At 36.2% G+C, this 15176-nt stretch overlaps 1 pseudogene; it reads left to right on the top strand.

Moving 5' to 3' along the window:
* Positions 1 to 10547: 10547 nt before the first annotated feature.
* The window catches only part of LOC118829898, a 44218-nt pseudogene continuing 39589 nt past the window's right edge, over positions 10548 to 15176 (top strand).

Consider the following 15176-nt stretch of genomic DNA (forward strand, 5'->3'; position numbering starts at 1 on the left):
AAATGAGAAGATATTTTTTGAAAAAAATATTAGTGGCTCAAAACTTTTTTTTGCTCTCAGCAAAATAATATTTCAGCAAGAAAATAAATAGAATTATGAGAATAAAAAAATGGGTCAACAGTACAGATTAAACTGTTTCACAATTTTTTTTTCTCCTGGGGGGAAGCCAGTTTTAAACATTTATCAGAATACAACCCACTTTAAACAATTTAAACATTTAAACCATGGATTAACCTAACCTGGTAGAGAAGCTGATTATTATTACAGATATGTAACTTTAAATAATCAGTATCTCATTGTCAAATTTAAAAGAAAAGTAAATTAATTCAGATCTACTTCCTTTTGCCACATAAAATGATTGCTTTTGTAATTTCCAAACTCAACTCATTTAGCACTTCAAATTAAATGATAGCTATTTGAAGTAAAAGTTTATGTAAACCAATATGGCAAGTAATTTTATAAACTTTGTTTTGTACTTATGTTTCTTTAAGGATATATGCAAGGAATGGCAACTAGAAGCCCATAACAAGAAGTCAGAGAACATAGAAAGGAGTCATGTGAGTAACATTTAAAAGGTAATGAGACACTAGTCCATAGGTCTTGAATGTCCAAGGAATTTTGATTTGTTCTGATAAGCAACAAGGGACAATTGAAGCAAGTTGAACAGAATAATGACATGATTAGTTCTGCATACAAGCAAAAATAATCTGGCAGTGGTGTTGAAAGATAAATTAAAGAGATAATAAAATGGAATCATGCAGATCAGTCAGGATGCTGTTGTAATAGGCTTGGCAGGCAGTAATGAAGGTTTATACTATGGTAATGGCAGGGAGACTAGAGAAGACAGGCCAGATTTTAACTATCTCCTAGAAGTACACTATTAAGATTGAAGTGGAGATTTGTTTTCATTTATTTGTCTGATTTTATTTAAAATTTTTTGTCTCAATTGGTAATTTGACGGTTGTAATGAATTCTTGATCAGAAATTTTCTATTAGTATTCTATAGCAACAGCTGTTGTGTTCATAGACTTCAAGAGTTACTTGGGTCTATTGAGAGGTTCAGTGACTTGCTCTGGTTATACAGCCAACATGTGCTGGTAGAGGCATAACAACTAGCTCTCTAAAGGAAGGGTAGGATGTATGACCAAACAACATATTTTTAAGTTTAATTTTCATTATTAACATTCTCTACATCATAGAGTTCCTCAAGTCTAGATAATAATCATTAAGGAAAAATCAAAATAAATTAGTTTCTCTTTTATACTATAGATAGGTATAAATGCTCACACTGAAAATGACCACTTTTCTCTCAAGTATAAGTATCAGACACCTAGAACACAATCATTGTATGTCAGAAGTAAGACTGGAATCCAACTCGACATGAGACCACTCTTTATCTACTCCACAATCCTATTCGTGAAGTCTAAAGGAAAAGGAGATAAGAGCAAAGTTCAAAATCTAATTTCATTTCCATGGCCTGTATCTCAAGAAACATGCCAGCGACTTAGTTTAACTTATCTTACAGATTTAAACTTAGTTTATTAAAGGATTTTTTCCCCCACAAGAAGACTAGAGATCTTACTTTTGCATGGAAGATAAGGTGAAAATGTACATAGAGATTGTTAGGATTAGAAGGGATCTTCATGAATATTTAGTCAAATCCTCTCAATTGACAAATTAGGAAACTGAGACCAAGACTGATAAAGTGATTTGTCTAAATACAAGTTATTGGGAGAACCAAGACTCAAATCCTGATTTTCTGACTCTTAGTCCAATTAACTTTCCATGGATCAAACATATTTGCCTTTATGAACTTTTCCTAAAAATTAAAATTTTGTATCTCTAGAAATTTTACATTTGCATTTAAGAAATTTCAGGATTTTAAAGAAAATATATTATTTAATACAGTTGAAGGAAAAAAAAAATAAAAGTTAAACCACAAGCCATACATGTAAGAAACCAGTTATCAAGGAGGAAACAATTTGTTTCATTTTCCACCTTTGTTTCAGGCATTAGTGTTTGGGAAAGGACCTAGTATTATTATTTATTTTTATACGGGCACAAGCAGGATACACACATGTACATACATATGCATATATACAGGTACTATACATGTATACACATGTATATATGCATATACACATGTTAAAAATTTATACATGTTTATATATACAAAGATATATATGCATCTATCTATATACACACCTATCCGTATACATATACATACATACACACACATATATTTCTAAGCATCAACAGTTACGTTGTTGCTTTAATCCTTGAAGAGAAGCTTTTCTCAAGGTTTGTTTTTGGTTGCTATTTGAATGTAGTATTTGTTCAAAAGGGATAAATGCTAGGGTTATATGTGTAAATATGTTATTTGTATTGCTGAACTATAAAGAAAGAGTTCATTTTACTCCAGAATAGAAGCTAAGACGATGGCTAGTCTTAAATACCATGCTGATTTCCACTCCTTTGTGAAGCCAAGGGGAGAAAATTGCTTCAATATCTTTTATACTCTTTTAGCATGAACTAATAGCAGCCTTTTCAAATGTGATTAATGACACAACATGGCATAAAGTGACATGAAGGGGGGTACTCTTTGAGTTAGTGGATAGCATGCCCATTTGAATGACAAAGAATATATTTTTCTTTCTACTGTACTGTTGGGGGAAAAGCCTTTAAATGTTTTTCCCCCTTTAATTGTTTAAACAGGGACATTTGAAAAAGTGTACTCAGTGCCATACAAATACTTCAGAGTCTGACCTACGAATTCACATTTTTCAATGTAATACTTATTAACTGGCTAAATGACTGATTGAATAAAACCTTCATTAAAAATAAATATTTATCTAATCTTTAACTAATATTCATGGTATTGTGCTGGGCATTAAGGTAGAAGGAGGTATATGAAGTGTCTAATAATTAATTTGTGGAGGTTGTTATTCGCGTATTTTTGTCAGGTCTAACCCTTTGTGATGCCATTTGGGGTAATCTTGGCATAGATACTGGAGTGGTTTGCCATTTCTTTCTCTGGTTCATTTTACAGATGATGACACTGAGGTACACAGAGTTAAGTCACTTGCTCAGGGTCACATAGCTAGTAATTGTCTGAGGCCAGATTTGAACTCATGAAGAGGAGTCTCCTTGACTCTGGGCCAAAGACTCTATGCACTGTACCACCTAACTCCCCCCATTTGTAGAAACAGGATATCCTTATATCAGCAAAAACTGGCTATGAAAGGAAAAAAAAAATTAAGTACAAAATAAGTAATGCAAATAAAAAATGTTATAAAAGTGCCTATAAATTTGGTTCATGAAATCCCGTTGTTGCAGTGGACATTAGAAGTTAATTTCTTTGACCTATTCCTGAAACATGGATCTCAATTATTGTATCTTCTATTGTCACCCAGCTTTTGGTCAAATATATGTAGTGGCTGGAAAATCACTAGCACTAGAAGCTGTTACAGAAAGAAAAGCAGGATTTTTTTGCTGCTTTTTTTTTCTGTTTATATTATTCAATTTCCCAGCCTCAGTCTTACATGCCTCTGCACTGAGCCACTCAGGCATGCACATGTGGGCAATAGCCAATGGGACAGATGCATGTGGGCTCTAGCCAATCAGACAATGAGCAGAACTGTATCTAGAGAGAGCTGGTGCTGAGAAGGCAGACATTAAAAGAGCCAGCATTGAAGGGGTGAGCCAGCATTGAGAAGAGGAGAATGTGGAGAGGAGACTTCTGAGAGCAGAGAAGAGATCTCTGAGAGGGGAAAGGAGACCTCTAATGACCGAAATTTGCTGAAGCAGCCTCTAAACTTTGAAAGCAAATAGAGATGTAGGGCAGAAACCTGCCCAGGGTAAGGAGGCTTAGCTTAAGCTCCTTTTAACAGCTGTGAAAGTGAACTGAGTTGTTATCACAAAGCCTCTGGGCTTTGAAAGTGAATTGAGATGATGGTGCTGGTAGTGTCTGTCAGTATTGTTGTTGCCCTGTTAAGCTTTGTTTTCCCAGAGGCAGAAGCTGTGTGCAGGAGCCCCTTGAACCTGTTGTCAGGCAAGAGCAGGGAGAACTTGGAGTGGAGCAGTCCCTGTGAGCTGAGACATGGAATGGGGGCAGAAAGCTGCCTGTGTGTGAATCCAGGCAAGAGTTAGGAGTGGTTAGCCCATGGATGAAGAGTCATGGGACTTGGAAGTCAACCACGAGTTAAGATGAAAGAGGGATCTACTTGGACACTTGGTATTGATTAAGGAGAATGTTCTTATGGTGACTTGGGGTTGAACAGTGTGGTATTTTCTGCTCCCTCTTAAATATGCATTGTGCTAGGGAAGACCCTGGCCTGGGACCCTCTGATTTTAGGGATACTATGATATAGGCTGTGTAGTGTGATGTTCTTACTGTGACCTAGTGGCGGATGGTGTGGCATTTTATGCTACCTCTTAAGGATTCATTGTGCTAGCGAACCAGAGGGTAAAATAGTCATCAAAAGAATCCACCAATCACCCACTGAAAGAGATCCCAAATTGAAATCTCCAAAGAATATTGCAGACAAATCCCAGAATTATCAAGTCAATGAGCAGTCAGAAAGAAACAATTCAAATATGGCATACTGCAGTCAGGATCATAAAGGACCTTGCAGCTTCTACATTAAAAGATAGGAGGAATTGGAAAATGATATTATGAAAGGCAAAGGAGCTTGGACTACAAACAAGGATCAATTACCCAGCAAAACTGAGAACAATTTTTCAGGCAAAGAGATGGACATTCAATGAAATAAGGAAATTACAGACCTTACTGATCTAAAGGCCAGAGCTCAAAGGAAAATTTCATCTTTACATTCAAAACTCAAGAGAGACATTAAAAGGTAAATGGGGGAGGGGCTTTGTTATTCAATAAGGGAAAATTGTTTATATCCTTATATAGGATTATATTCATCTGTATTTGTTATATACATTAATCTTGAGAATGTTACACTTATTATGACAACTGAAAGGGATATACATAGACTGAGGGTGTCAGTGTACAGTAACTGATGTGATGATAAAAAATTAAGGGCTAAAAAGGGATTGTTCTGCGAGAAGAGGTAAGGAAGAGGTAGAAAAGGGTAAATTACACCACATGAAGAGGCACATTAAACTAGAGGGAAAGAAGGTAGGGAGAATAGTGTTTGAGCTTTACTCTCATCCAATTTTGTTCAAGGACGGAATAACATACACTGATAAGTATAAAAATCAAACTTGTCCTATGTGCAGGAGGAGGGGAAAGAGGAAAGAAAAGGGGGGATGGTTAGAAAGGAGGGAAGAAGCAGAAAAGGGAACAGGGTAAGATAAGGGAGGGGTGTCAATAGGGAGTAAAATTTGAAGAAAGTGGTGGTCAAAACCAAAACTCTTTTGAGGAGTGGGAGGGAGAAAGGAGAAATAAAAGCATAAATGGGGTGAGGGGAACAGGATGGAGAAAAAAACACAGCTTGTAATCATAACTGTGAATGTGAATGGGATGAACTCTCTCATGAAACAGAGGTGGATAGCAGAGTGGATTAAAAACCGTAATTCTATAAAGTGTTGTTTACAAGAAACACATTTGAAACGGGGGAATACACACAGGGTAAAGGTAAAAGGCTGGAGTAGAATATAGTATGCTTCAGCTGAAGTAAAAATAAAAAAAAAAGCAGGGGTAGCAATCCTAATCTCAGTTGACGCTAAAGGAAAGAAAGATCTAAATAAAGGAGATAAGGAAGAAAACTATATCCTGCAAAAAAGTACCATAGACAATGAAATAATGTCATTACTTAACATATATGCACCAAGTGGTATAGTATCCAAATTTTTTGAGAAGAAGTTAAGGGAGTTACAGGAAGAAATAACAAAACTATACTAGTGGGGGACATCAATCGCTCCCTCTCTGAACTTGATAAATCTAACCTCAATATAAACAAGAAAGAAGTTAAAGAGGTGAATAGAATTTTAGAAAAGGTAGATATTATAGACTTCTGGAGAAAAGTTAATGGGGATAGAAAGGAATATGCCTTTCCCTCAGTGGTACATGGCACATACACAAAACTGACCATGTACTAGGGCATAAAAACCTCACAATCCAGTGAAGAAAGGAAGAAATAGTCAATGAATTCTCTTCAGATCATAATCCAATAAAAATTATTTGTAATAAAGGACCATGGAAAGATAAACTAAAAATCAATTAGGAACTAAATCATCTAATCCTAAAGAATAAGTGGGTCAAATAACAAATCATAGAAACAATTAATAACTTCATTCACGAGAATGATAGTAATGAGACAACACACCGAAACTTATGGTTTTGAACTGCCGAAGCAGTTCTTCAGGGAAGTTTTATATCTCTAAATGCTTACATGAATAAAATAGAGAAAAAGGAGATCAATGAATTGGGCATGCAACTGAAAAAGTTAGAAAAAGATGAAATCGAAAATTCCCAATTAAATACAAAAATAGAAACACTGAAAACTAAAACAGAAATTAATAAAATTGAAATTAAGAATGCTATTGAACTAAGAAATAAAACTAAGAGCTGGTTTTATGAAAAAACCAATAAAATTGATAAACTTTTGGTCAATTTGATTAAAAAAGAAGAAAACCAAATTATCATTATCAAAAATGAAAAGGATGAATTCACCTACAATGAAGAGGAAATTAAAATAATAATTTGGAATTATTTGCCCAATTGTATGCCCATAAATTTGACAATCTTAGGGAAATGGATGAATATTTACAAAAACATAAATTTCCCAGGCTAACAGAAGAAGAAGTAAAATATCTAAATAACCCCATCTGAGAAAAAGAAATTGAGCAAGCCATCAATGAACTTACTAGGAAAAAATCTACAGGGTCAGATGGATTTACATGTGAATTCTATCAAATATTTTAAAAAACAATTAATTCCCATACTTTATAGACTATGAGGGAAAACAGGTGAAGAAGGAGTCCTATCAAATGCTTTTTGTGACACAAATATGATACTAATACCTAAAGCAGGAAGAGTCAAAACAGAGGAAGAAATGTTTAGGCCAATTACCCTAATGAATATTGATACAAAAATTTTAAATATAACATTAGCAAAAAGATTGCAACAACTTATCATGAGAATAATACACTCTGACCAGGTAGGATTTATGCTAGGAATGAAAGGCTGGTTCAATATTAGGAAAACTATCAGCATAATTGATCATACCATCTCTTCTGATTGTATGTGACTCTTATCCATGTCTGATACTTTGCCACAAAGAGTGTATTCAACATTCCAGGGTCCTTCCTCTAGATCTATGTTCCTATAATTTCTGTTTTCCTTTTATTCTTGCCTATTTTCATTGTTTACCTTTATATTTTAAACTAGAGATTCATTCAAGTGGGTTGCTATATTTTTTTTACTTTCACTGTACAATATATTCTTTGGAATTTGGTCGGTGTGGAATTAATCTGCTAATTACTTCAGATTTTTATAGATATGGCCCACTCATGAGCACTGAATAGCCTTCAAATATTAAATATATTCTTTATTTCATTGAGACAACGTTTTAATTGCAGCTGCATAATAGTTCTAGGTGCTTTGGTACAGTGACTCCCCGATGATTTAAATATCCTTAATTAATTTTGAATGAGAATTCCCTTTGCATTATTGACTTATGGATTTTGTTATTCTTGTTTAGAAATGCTGTTAGTTTTTATCAAATTATTTTGCAGGCTGAAACTTTCCTAAAACCTTAGTTTCAAATTACTTAACATATATGCATCAAGTGGTATAGTATCCAATGATTCTCTAGAAGTAAACCTCATATCATCAGCAGAAATGAATAAATATATTTTTTCTTGTCTTTGTCTAGCTTTTTGCCTTTACCCCCTTTCTCTTGACTTGTTGTTATGTTTAGCATTAAGATGACTGCATCAAATAAAAAGAGGTAAGGGATTATTGTTTTAAAACTTTTTCTATTGGGAAAGCTTCTACTATTTCTCAATTGCATATCATGGTAGTTTTTTTTTAATAGATATTTAATAAATTTTTAAAAAGTCTATCTGTTCCTGTGTAATGATACTATTTGTGATGAATAAATGCCACAGTTTTTTGAAAGCTTTATCTGTACCTACTGATAAAACCATGTTGTATTGGGCACTTTTTGTTTACTTATGTTGATTTTTTCTTACTATTTAACCAATTATATCACTAGACTACAACTTGATAATAATTAATGTTTTTCCATAAAATGCTATAGGTATCTTTGCATTTTCTTTAAATATGTTGAATATCATTTATTAATTTCAGTTATTTATAATTCTCTTTGTTCTACCCTTTTCTGTTTTAAGTATTAGGACTATAAAGCTTAAATAGTAAGCTACAAAGAAGGAGTTTGATGTAGTAGACAACATGCTGAATTTGGAAAAAGGAATACCTGAGTTGGAATTTCTACCTCAGATATTGATTAAATAATTACCATGGCAAGTAACTTAATCTCTCCCAAACAGTTTTCTCATCTGTAAAATGGACATAAGGTGAAAATTATTGTGATGATTAAATGAAATAATGCAATCCTTAATGTTCTATGTATTTTTTCTTGAATTATAATTATTACTATTATTAATGCAATACATATTTATTAATTTCTGAAAAGGATTTTGAAAGTGCTTTTTCTCAACATTTTTGGACATAATTTTGTAATGTAGATGTTAGTTATTTTTTTAGAGTTTGATTGAATAGTGTTGTAATTACTTCATGATTTTTTTCTCTTTTTTTATTTCCTTATATCCAGGTTAACTTATTTTGAAGTTGGATGATTTGAAAACTGTATTTGGTATTCTGTTAATTTGGTTGTTTTGTGGTTTTATACGTAATTACTTCCTTTTTGTTCTTAGTTTTGCTGACATATAGTTATATGTATAAGTGACATAATTATTTGTATTTCTTCTCTGCTATTGTACATTACTTATTTAAAAAAAAAACTTTGTTGGGGCAGCTAGGTCACACAGTGAGTAGAGCATGGGCTCTGCAGTAGGGAGGATCAGAATTGAAATACAGCCTCAGACACTTGACACACTAGCTGTGTGACCTTGGGCAAGTCACTTATCCCCAATTTCCCTGTATTCCCCCCCTCCAAAAAAAAAACCTTTGTTAATTTAGGTTTTCCCACTACCTTTTAAAGCCAAATTTGGCTAAAGTTTTATCGTCTTACTGTATTTTCAAAGAATTTTTTTAGTATACTATTATTTTTGCTTTCCAACGTATCTGTCTCTTCCAACATATATCTCCCCTTTTGCACATTCAAATTTATTTGATTTTCCAGTTACTCATGTTGTATATTCAGTATATTAGTCTTCTCTCCTATTTTATTAATTTACACAGACAAACACACCTATGTGTGTGTGTGCATGTGTGTGTGTGTGTGTGTATTCCTCTGATGGTTGCTTCATTATCATCTGAGAAATTTTGGTATGTGGTATGTCATTGTTCTTTTCTTTTAGGCTAAAAATCTGCCATACCTACCTTCAAGTATGTAAGATGCTGTCATGTGGAATAAGAATTATAGATATTTTTCCTCAATCCTGGTGGAAGAATTTAGAACAAAATATAGAATTTGTAGAGAGGTAGATTTAGGTTTGAGAGAAGCCAAAACTTTCTGCTAACATATGTTACAGCACAGTGAGGTAGACCTTGAAGATGGATTTATATTCATTAGATTTCCTCAATTAGAGATAAACACTGTTAGAGTTGTTGTAGATAGGATTCCTGTTCATTGATGGATTTTAGCAGTTGCATTTTGAGGCTCCATGCAAATCTGACATCCCGTGATTTTTTTTCATATTAGTGCAGCTAGTGCATTTTATTTTTTAAACATATTTATTTATTTTATTCTGAACTTAATAAAACAAGCATTACCATAACATAGTGGAATAGAAAAATAAAAAGATGATTGCACAAGCAACTGCAAATCTTTTATGTACAACCTGCTATTCCTTTTAAACATATAGTAAAATTTTAATGTAACTCTTTCTCCTTTGTTTCTTCCATCCCCACTATCTTAGAGATAGCTACTATTACACACGTGCGCGCGCACACACACACACACACACACACACACACACACACACACACAAATCATTCTATACGTACTTTTGTTCATCATTTCTTTTTCTCTGGATGAAGATAGTGTCTTCCTTCATAGGTCTTTTGTAGTTAATTTGGGTATTTTTAATAGTCAAAATGACTTAGTCACTCAAAGCTGTTCTTAAAACAATATTACTCTTATTACTGTATACAATGCTTTCTGGGTTCTGTTCATTTTGCTCTTATTTTGTGCAAGTCAATCCATTTTTTTCTAAGATCAGGAAGCTCGAGTTCCCTCCTTTCCCCACCCCTCCTTTGTTTCCGGTGTTCCCGCCTTCTCGCCGCAGGCCTGTGGGGGGAGGGGGGAGGGAAGAGGGTGGGGAGGGGAGGAATCTGGGTTCTTCAGTACAGGAGCGCCAGTAGCACTTCCGGTTCGGGAGCCTCGAGGAGGAGGAGGAATAGTACAGAAGGAGGAGGAGAGAGAGGAATGGAAGAATCTCACTTCAATTCTTGCCCGCACTTCTGGCCAGCAGTTCCCACAGTCTCAGGACAGATAGAAAACACGATGTTCATCAACAAGATGAAGGATCAGTTGCCACCAGAGAAAGACTGTGGTCTGGCTCCACCTCACTATCCCACCCTGCTAACGGTGCCTGCCTCAGTACACCTGCCATCAGGCATCAGCATGGATGCCGATACCAAGCCAGATCAGCTGACACCACATAGCCAGGCTTCAGTCACCTAGAACATCACTGTGGTGCCTGTGCCATCCACAGGACTAATGACTGCTGGTCCAGGCTTGGTGATCACATTCCCCTCGGGCTCTCTAGTGACTACAGCCTCCTCAGCTCAGACCTTCCCTATCTCAGCTCCTACCATTGTGTCAGCCCTTCCTCCTGGCTCCCAAGCCCTGCAGGTGGTCCCTGGCCTTTCCAAGAAGGTGGCATCAGCTCTGGCAGAAGAAGGGGGAGGAGGAGGTGGGGGTGGTGGGGGTGGGGGCACTGTGTCTTCCAAGCCTCCCCGGGGCCGAAAGAAGAAAAGGATGCAGGAATCGGGGCTGCCTGAATTGAATGACCCTTATGTGCTCTCCCCTGAGGATGACAAAGACCATTAGAAGGATGGCAAGACCTACAGGTGGGGGGCAGAGCTAGGGGGCTGGATGGGGTGAGGATCACTCTTTCAGCCACTCCATTTTGTGTCCTGCTTCAAACCAGGACTATTGGGTGACTCTTTCATGCCAGCCCAGTTGCATGTCAGGGCCATTTTTCAGTAGGAGGGTGGGTGGGACCAGGGGTGGAGGGAAGGTACATCACTTCTTCAGTACTTTGTTCCCACTTTACCTGTCCTTTCTATTTCCCCTACATTGGGGTGTTTTAGCACTGATCTTTTTGGAGTCATAGAGTGACACAGGGAAAATTCTGCAAGTATTTTTAGAGTTTACCTTTTGTTCTTCAGAGATCTAAGTCCCAACTTGGGATCCCCTGACTGTCCCCAGATATATTCTGAGGCATGAATTTTCCATCCCTGCTTTTCTAGCATGTCTTTCACAATTATTGACCCAGCCTCCATGCCTCCTCGTGGCTATAATGCCTGTTTGATCCCTGTACCTTCTTGCCCCCACATAGTTGGGATGATGGTAGGGGCCTACAAAGAAAAAAAATGAAAATAATACCTTATTCTCCCCTTTTCCCCTCCCTGCCTTTTAAAAAGCCATATCTAGTCAACATAGATGTTTGCTCAGTGCCTCATTAACATAGACCAGATCAGGCTTTCTGATCCTGTCTTTGCCAGTGTTGTCCATCATCAAAAAGTATTTATCAAATACTTGTTTGCATGTGGTGTACTATACACAGAGAGCAATAGAGATCGTCTTTAACCTCTGAAAGCCCATGATCCAACCCTTGAAGAAGGCTTCTGTGGTTTGGGGGAGCTCTGACCCTCGAATACAAAGGGGCCTAGGCTCAAAGCATAGTCTTGGACAGAAGCAGACGTGTTTGAAGGGGAGACTGGTTTCTCTCTTTAACATACCCAGAAGGGCAATGTTGTTCTCATTTTAGGAGCCAGGGAAACTATGGCACAGGAAATGGATAGAGCCTTGGGCTCATGGATTCAGGCTCCACCACCAACTTGCTCTGTGACCCTAGTCAAGTCCTTTTCCCCTCTCTGGGCCTGAGTTTCCTCATTTGTAAAATACAGAGAATTCTGCTTTATGCCTCCCTTCTAGTGGTGTTAGGAGTATTTACCTAGGTAATAGTTTGTAAAATGATTAGAACTCAGAAGAAAGGAATGAGAAATAGTAATTGATAGCATTTATTTATTTACTTTATACAACTTTACCGTGGAGAGTGGTCATTCTTCCTGAGTGCCTTTTCCTCTACCTGGGAAAGTGTTATGGGGGATTTTGTCCTTCCAAAATATTATCTATCGTAGTTCTCCAGCCTCCTACCTCATTTTACACAAATGTATTCTTGAAAGGTTGTGACTCAATTTTTTTTGTAAATTCTATCATTTTTAATGCACTCAACTTTATTTCTAAAAGGAATCAACATGAATCTTCTAATTGTTTTGTGTAAATCTGGATACACATTGGATTAATTAAAGCAAGGTACCACCTTATAGATACAGTAGTCTCATGGGGATAGACAAAGAGATTCATCATCATTCAAAAGCTCGGATTAGGGTGGTGGTGTCTTGCTGGAATGCCACATATAGTATAGTCTCATCTCTGTCCTAACTACCTGTGTGTGACCTTCCTTAAATCACTTGACCTCTCTGGACCCAAGTTTCCTCTTCTGTGAAATGAAGAAGTTGGGCCATCTTTAAGGTCCTTTCCAATTCTAAGATCAACACTCTTAACTTTTGTAGACAGTTCAAGGTGCTCTGCCTCTGCACGCCTCTACTGATGTTATCTCTAATCTACCATAGAGGTGACTCTGAGCATCAAAAACTGTACCAGCACAGGGAAATGACAGGATTCATTATGTTGTACCTCCTGATTTGGGGGCACTGATTTTTCTGGAGCCAGGATTAGCAGACTGTTATCACAAAATCTGGGTACTGTAAGAAAGGTACGGTGAGCAGAATTAAATCTATTCAAGGTAATGAGAGGGAATTCCTACAGAAACAGAATTAGGAACTGTTTGAGTCTTCCTTAAAGCAAAGAGGACCCCATGTAAATAGCAAAAGACTTGCTGTATCAAAGAACAAACTCTCATAGGCATTGGCAAAACTAAAAAACCTAGCTCCAGTCTGGCTTGCCTATGTGACCTTGGGTAATTGACCTCAAGGCTTTGGTTTGCTCATGTATAAAATGGGGGGGGTGTGTGTGTGTAAAGGGATAGTACCTTGAGTTCTTTAGAGCAGTGGTGTGTCAGGTTCAAATAGAAACAGTGGAAAACCAAAAAAAAAAAGATCATGAAGCTCATCATTTCTTTTTTTAAGTATTTTATTTATTTATTTTCAGCTTTCAACGTTCATTTCCATAAGCTTTCAATTTTCTCCCTCTCCCTCCCCAAGATGGCGTGCAATCTAATATATGCTGTACACATATATTCCTATTAAACTCATTTTCACATTAGTCATGTTGCATAGAAGAATGGTGACAAATGGGAGAAACCATGAGAAACAAAATAAAACAAAACAAAACCAAAGAGAAGAGTCTGCTTCACTCTCCGTTCTGACTCCATAGTTCTTTCTCTGGATGTGGATGGCATTTGAAAAAAATTTATGTCCTTGAATTGCTGAGAAGGGCTAAGTCTAACAAAATTGGTCTTCCCATAGAGTGGCTATTAGTGTATAAGGTGTTCTCCTGGTTCTGCTCACTTCATTCAGCATCAGTTCATACACATCTTTCCAGGTTTTCCCAAAGCCTGACTGCTCATCACTTCTTATAGTACAACAGTATTGCATCATTAGCACATTTTAAACCACTCTTCCATAGGCACTTTAATGCATCTTGAGCTCCCTATGATAGTGTTGAATTAGTTTCTTTAGTGCTATTAGCTCATGTTCCCACTGCTTGAGTTGCTACTACAAAATGATAGCATTTAGCCCCCTAAATTCCATATAACTACTTAACATCAATTATATTTTAAACAGGTTATATTTGTGTCTAAGATATGGAATAGGAAAAATAAAAATATTTACTTTGGAGTCATATTGTCCCTAATATTGCCTCAGTCTCTAATTCAGTTTAATAAATCAGTGCTGAGTTGTCTGCAGAACTTGGACATATGTACTCCAGGAACTTTACAAACTTACAATGTTGGAGCTCCGTATTTAAAATGGAAAGCAACAAATAGAGAGGGAAAAAAGACTAAGTCTCATTTTCACTGGGTCATATATAAATCTTTGAGAGATGAAGAAAAAAGTTTTTTTTTTCCCCCTGACAACATTGTTTCTCAGCAGATATCATCAATAAAGGCATCAAAGTAAGAAAGAAGAGATGAAGAGGAGGAATCACTTAGTATTTCATTGCTAGGGTTTAAGGATCTCTGATTCTGGAACACAAAAATGCAAAACAAAACAAAACAAAAAAACAACTTTTAACCACATTCTCGACAGAATGTGTCCAGTTGCTGAATAATTTGTACGTAAAGCACATTTGTTATACTTCATTATTATCACTATCCGTAAAGCAGGCTCACTACCTCTTCCATATGCTGATTAGCCTCAGAGGCATTCTCTGCATGTGCCCAATAGCTACTGCAAGAGAAGAGGGGTTTTTTTTGGTGTATTTAAGGAAAACATGAAAACATTTGGTCACAGAGTAAAGAAACTATGACATAAAATACTGTGCAATTGATAAATAAGATAACCCCAAGTTCTGACAGTCAGTCTTGATAGTTTATACTAGTTACTTAAAACAAAAAAAAAAATAAAAACCTTCCCAAAAGCCAAGATAGGAGATCGCTTCAAAAAGGAGTGCATGTAATTCTGTAGAAATGTCATGGAGCACTAAGGAAAAGTCATTTGATTTGAAAATTAATAAGACATTAGTGACCTTTGAGAAAAAAGTTTTAGTATTCATAGGGAAGGAAGCCAGACTATAGGAGGTTGAGGAGAATTTGTGCTGAAAAGTAGTAGCTTTAGATGGAGATTATTGTAAAATTGATTT

This window comes from Trichosurus vulpecula, chromosome 8 (genome assembly GCF_011100635.1).
Source record: "Trichosurus vulpecula isolate mTriVul1 chromosome 8, mTriVul1.pri, whole genome shotgun sequence".
In the NCBI taxonomy this organism is placed as follows: domain Eukaryota; kingdom Metazoa; phylum Chordata; class Mammalia; order Diprotodontia; family Phalangeridae; genus Trichosurus; species Trichosurus vulpecula.